This window comes from Callorhinus ursinus, unplaced genomic scaffold (assembly GCF_003265705.2).
Source record: "Callorhinus ursinus isolate GAN/ISIS: 27379988/994484 unplaced genomic scaffold, GSC_fseal_2.0 scaffold59, whole genome shotgun sequence".
Lineage (NCBI taxonomy): Eukaryota > Metazoa > Chordata > Mammalia > Carnivora > Otariidae > Callorhinus > Callorhinus ursinus.
The window spans coordinates 8,393,490-8,400,104 of NW_027397121.1; positions in this window are offsets into that span (position 1 = coordinate 8,393,490).

Here is a 6,615-nt window from a genome sequence, read left to right on the forward strand (position 1 = left end):
GCTTAGGACAAAATCTGAATTAAAAAAAAAAAAAAAAAACAGTTGTAGAAGGTTTGTGAAGGGAATACTTTAGGAAGAATTTTATGTGTGGTCAGGACTAAGGCTGAAATAAATAGATTTTAAAGATACACTGGTACACGATTAAAATTCTGCTTTTTTCTCTGATAAAAAAAAACAAAGTTTTCTTGGATTGTTGGTTTCCACTTGATAAGAAATTATAAACAAAGTTGTGGTCTTTTCCTTGCCCAGAAAAACAAAGTTTCTATGTTTTGTCTTTATCAGGTCTTTGGTTACTTAAGAAAGTTAAAACTTCTCAATATCAGAAGAGCTAAATTTTGAGAACTATATAACCCTACCTGTTTGTCTTTGTAATAGCTTATTATCACCTTGGGGAGATAAATAATCACATTTTAAGTGTTATAATGATGTGTAATCCTCTTTAGGCATGTGCTTTAAAACTTTCTGAGTGTTTTAAAAAACTTCCCCAAGATTTGAATTGTAAATGAAGTCTTTTTGACTAATTAGGTTTGTTTATTTGGTCTGTTAAATTACATGGAAAGCATTGTCAAACAACTGATGACAACTTTAGGTTATGTTGTATGGGTAAATGCTATAACTCTTCTAGAAATTATATGAAATCCCTAAAGTTTTCATAGATCCTGGTATAAGGTCAGCACTCGACATTCTGATTATGTGTAGCACAGAAGGAACTGGGTTTCCTTGTCAACTGCATTATAATGAACTCTCATCAGATCTTTAACCATATCCATTTTTGAGTCTCTTGTCACTTATAGATGTTCTGATGCTCTTACAAAATGTGTTTTGTCTTCAAGGAGACCCATGAAAAGAACTTTTGGCAAATACAGGTATTTGATATCTTTAAGATCATAAAACTAAGCCAAATGAAAATTTCCAGAACTAATGGGAAAAAAGCTGCATTCAAACAGAATAAGAATTAATATGGGACTAAATAAATTGAGAAAATGATATTTTTATAAGTGTTGTTGGAAATGTTCTCTAATGTTAGCTCCCCCAGATTAAGGAAACTTTCTCTTAAGATATCCATGATATACAGAAATATGATAAAATATTCCTTTGGGAACAAATTGAAGCATTTTACTTTTTTCCCTACCTGAACCCTCTGAAATTCAGAAACTCTCATTGAGTATTCTTTCTTCCATGGCAATTATAATTATTTTCATAAGTTCAATAAGAATCTGTTCTCCTTGTAACAGGACACCATTGGAAACACTGGTTATTTTACCAAGGCTTTGACTGGAATGAATGTCAGATTTGAGAGAGACATGCATGGACTCAGATATGATCAAACAGCTTTAAGGTACTAAAGTTGACTTTATGGAGCCAATAAAGCCCCTTGGAAATGTCATTCTGGCACCTCACTCACAGAGGTCCCACAGCCTCAGCACGTGAGTAAAAAAATGTACATTCCTGGCAGGTGCAAGAACCTCAAGATATTTGGGGGACTTCGAGAAAAGAAATTTGCCCAAATCTACAGATATTGCAGGCATATCTGACAACAAGTATTTGGCTTGGTTTCTGGCCTCGAGAGCTTAAAATTGTTCAATCTAGAGATTCCTTATAAAAAGTTCCAGCAAAGCAGATTTTAAAAGATCTATATGGTCGGTCACTATTCTTGCTAGCTTATGTAAATAAGTAGGCCAAATTCGTTAAAACTGGACATGTTTTACAAGCAAATTAATCTTGATATGGCTATCTTTGATAAAATGAGGGTGACTATTAGAGGAAAAAATATGTTTCAATAACACATATTTGTAGATATTAGACTTTAATACTATTGACTATAAACTAGGCTAGATCCTGAATTCTTCTGGTTTCCTGAAATATCTGGCGATGGCTCTCCAAACTGAGGTTTCCAATCTTCTTCCGTTCTCTTAACTTAAAGTCATTAAAAACTAAAACTGCCCTTTCCCTAAAGCCCTGAAAGCTGATGCTGGACAACTTGAGGTCAGCTCAGAGAAACTGCCACAGAACTCATGTACAGACGATCTATTGCGTATGTGACTGCTTCTCTTTGGGCCGGTCAAAAGGATCAGCAGAGACAGGTGAATTACAAAGCAGAGAAGCCCATCTGATTCCCGCGGCCTGTTCGCAATCCCTCTGCGGACCCTTCAGGCCTGACGTCTGAAAATCTTCTCCCTGGCAGCACTCGGGACCCAGACATGGGGTTTGTCATTTGCTCCAGCCATTAACCTGTATTTTTCTTTGGTTTCCATAAAAGGGCCTCTTATTAATGACCTGATTGCTTGCCTAACAAAACAGAATCTATACGATGGCTACACCACCGGCTACACAATTAAGGCCTTAAGTGACTCTCAAAATAGCATTACATTATTAAACACTGCAATAACCCAAATGCTTAAAGCAGTTCTGTTTTATTTTTTAGGATTTTACTTTTAAGTAATCTCTACATCCAACGTGAGGCTGGAACTTACAACCCTGAGATCAGGAGCCGCACGCTCCACCAACTGAGCCAGCCAGGCAGGCCCCAAATGCATAAAGCAGTTCTACAAAATCAAATGGCGTTAGATGTTTTAACTGCTACAGAAGGTGGAATATGCGCCATTATTAAAACAGAACGCTATGTATATACTTCAGATCATCACAAAAATGTAACAGGGTTGCTAAAACATATGAATAGTCAAATTGATGCTTTAAATGATCCCTCCCTTTCCTTTAATGACTGGCGAAACTCCTGGACTGGAGGAGGATTTTGGTCAACTATCAGAGGTCTTTTCCTGGACTTCTTCTTGTTATTTTAATCATGTTTTGCTGTTTTTTGCCCAATGTCTTTCCACCTGGTGCTGAAACTCTTTCACTGCCATACCTTCAAGCCAACAGATGATCCTTTCCACTCGAGATTCCCATATGTTATCAACTCTACATAAGAGCTGCCTCAGTCTTTCCTAACTCATTAAATTATCAACTGACCAACTGAAACCCATAGGAAGGGACATCTCTACACCCCTATTCAGCAGGAAGAAGTTATAGAAGATAAGACCTTCCACCCTCAACAACCTTAAAGATTTAAGGGTCAAACTGTTCAGGGGGGAAATGACGGGAGATAAAGGAACAAAGCCTGGACTTTCCTGTGGCTCATAGTCTCCAGGCAGGATTCCTGAGACTTTCAGATTATAACACTCCTACAGCTCCCTCAAGGACTTCCTTTCATGTTTACCACTATAGCTTTGTTCTTGTTCGTGTTACTTTCCTGTGATAAATATAAACACCCCCCCACCAAGATGTATACTAGCAATCATCCTTCAAACATGTGGCCCACTATACACATCTGAAGGGTCTCAAGACTAATGTTTTACTAGACAGTAGTAAATAGCCTTATCTTTTTTTAATTTAAATTCAATTAGCCAACATATAGTAAGTACATCATTAGTTTCAGATGTAGAGATCAGTTGCGTATAATACCCAGTGCTCATCACATCACCTGCCCTCCTTAATGTCCATCACCCAGTTACCCCATCCCCCACCCACCTCCCCTCCAGCAACCCCATTTATTTCCTATAGTGAAGAGTCCCTCATGGTTTGTCTCCCTCTCTGATTTCTTCCCATTCAGTTTTCCCTCCCTTCCCCTGTGATCGTCTGTACTCTTTCTTATATTCCACATAGAAGTGAAACCATATGATGATTGCCTTTCTCTGATTGACTTATTCCACTTAGCCTAATCCCCTCCAGTTCCATCCACATCAATGTAAATGGTAAGATTTCATCCTGATGTCTCAGTAATAGTTCATTGAGTATAGATACCACATCTATCTATTCCTCTGTTGATGGACATCTCAGCTCCTTCCACAGTTTCACTATTGTGGACATCGCGCTATAAACATTGGGGTGCACGTGCCCCTTCAGATCACTACATTTTATCTTTAGGGTAAATACCTAATAGTGCAATTGCTGGGTCACAGAGTAGCTCTAATTTCAACTTTTTGAGGAACCTCCATACTGTTTTCCAGAGTGGTTGCACCAGCTTGCATTCCCACCAACAGTGTAGGAGGGTTCCCCTTTCTCCGCATCCCCGCCAACATCTGTCGTTTCCTGACTTGTTAATTTTAGCCATTCTGACTGGTGTGAGGTGGTATCTCGTTGAGGTTTTGATTTGTATTTCCCTGATGCCGAGTGATGCTGAGCACTTTTTCATGGGTCTGTTGGCCATTTGTATGTCTTCTTTGCAGAAATGTCTGTTCTTGTCTTCTGCCCATTTCTTGACTGGATTAGTAAATAACCTTATCTTAACAGCCGCTAGCACCTCAAGGTGCTGGAAGCCTTGTTTCCAAATTCCTTAGAGACTTACACTATCTCTAAACCCCACTAACTAAAAAGCATATAATCAGTCGCACCTCACAACACCCATGCAGCTCTTCCTGCCCATCGGGCCTGTCCCTGTGCTAAAATAAAATCACCTTTTTGCACCAAAAACATCTCAAGAATTATTTCTTGACCATTTGCTCACCAGCCGCACATCAATACCCATAGTAATATTTTTTTAATTTTTTATTGTTATGTTAATCACCATATATTACATCATTAGTTTTTGATGCAGTGTTCCATGATTCATTGTTTGTTCATAACACCCAGTGCTCCATGCAGAACGTGCCCTCCTCAATACCCATCACCAGGCTAACCCATCCCCCTACCCCCCTCCCCTCTAGAACCCTCAGTTTGTTTTTCAGAGTCCATCATCTCACATGGTTCGTCTCCCCCTCTGACATACTCCCCTTTTCTTCCTCTCCTGTTATCTTCTTCTTTTTCTTTTTTCTTAAAATATGTTGCATTATTTGTTTCAGAAGTACAGATCTGTGATTCAACAGTCTTGCACAATTCACAGCGCTCACCGTAGCACATACCCTCCCCAATGTCTATCACCCAACCATCCCATCCCTCCCACCCCCAACCATAGTAATATTATTGGATCACATGGTCATTCTATTGTAAATTTTTTGAGAAACTTTCATTCTGTTTTCCACACTGGCTCTATTAATTTACATTCCCACCAGCAGTGTACAAGGGCTCCTTTTGCTCCTCATCTTCACCAACACTTCTTACTTCTTTTCTTTGATTTTTGCTATTCTGACCGTTGTAAGGTGGTATCTCATTGTGGTTTTGATTTGCAATTCCCTGATAACTAGTGATCTCAAGCATCTTTTCATGTGTCTATTGGTTATCTGTATGTCTTCTTTAGAAAAATATCTATTTAGGTCCTCTGCCCATTTGTTAATTGGATTGGTTGGGTATTTTTGGTGTTGAGTTTTATAATGGTTTTATGTATTATGGATATTAGCACCTTCTAGGATATATAATTTCCAAATATCTAAAAAATAAGAAAATAAAAAATAAAAATAAATTTTAAAAATTTCCAAATATCTTGTCCCATTCATTCAGTAGGTTACCTTTTTGTTTTGTTAATGGTTTCCTTCATTATGCAAAAGCATTTTAGTCTAGTGTATTCCCAATCGTTTAATTTTCCTTTCCTTTCCCTTGTCTGAGGAGACATACCTAGAAAAATATTTCTATGCCTGATGTCAAAAAAATTATTCCTAGGTGCCTGGGTGGCTCAGTCAGTTGGGTGTCTGCCTTCGGCTCAGGTCATGATCCTGGGGTCCTGGGATGGAGCCCCCGTGGCGTCAGGCTCCGTGCTCAGCGGGGAGCCTGCTTCTCCCTCTCCCTCTGCCCTTCCCCTCCACTCATGTTCTCACTCATTCTGCTCTCTCTCTCAAATAAATAAATAAATAATCTTTTTAAAAAAAATTATTCCCTATGTTTTCTTCTAGGAGTTTTATGGTTTCGGGTCTCATGTTTAGGTCTTTAAACCACTTTGACTTTATTCTTGTTTATGGTGCTACAAAGGGTCCAGTTTCATTCTTTCATATGTAGCTCTCCAGTTTTCCCAGCATCTTCTTTTGAATAGACTGTTTTTTCTCCATAGTGTATTCTTGCCTCCTTTGTCATAGATTCATTGACTATAGAATTGTGGAGTTATTTCTGTGCTTTCTATTCTGTTCCATTAACCTGCTTGTCCTTTTTTTCCAAGTACCACGCTGTTTTGATTACTACATCTCTATAGTGTATCTTGAGATCTGAAATTGTAATACCTCCAGCTTTGTTCTTGCTCAAGAATGCTTTAGCTATTCAGGGACTTTAGTGGTTCCATAAAAATTTTAGTATTATTCGTTCTAGTTTTGAAAAAAATGCTACTGGCATTTTTATAGGGATTGCCTTGAATCTGTAGACTGCTTTGGGCAGTAGATATGGACATTTTAACAATATTAATACTTCCAATCCATGATCATAGACTATTTTTCCATTGGTTTGTGTGATCTTTGATTTCTTTCATCAATATATTCTAGTTTTCAGGGTGCAGGTCTTTCACCTCTTTGGTTAAGTTTATTTCTAGATATTTTAGTCTTTTTGTGCAATTATAAGCAGAACTGTTTTCTTTCTCTTTCTGCTACTGCGTTATTAGTGTAGGGAAACACTACTGATTTGTGAGTATTGATTTTGTACCCTGTAACTTTACTGAATTCATTTAATTTCTAGGAGTTTTTTGGTGGAATTGTTAGGGTT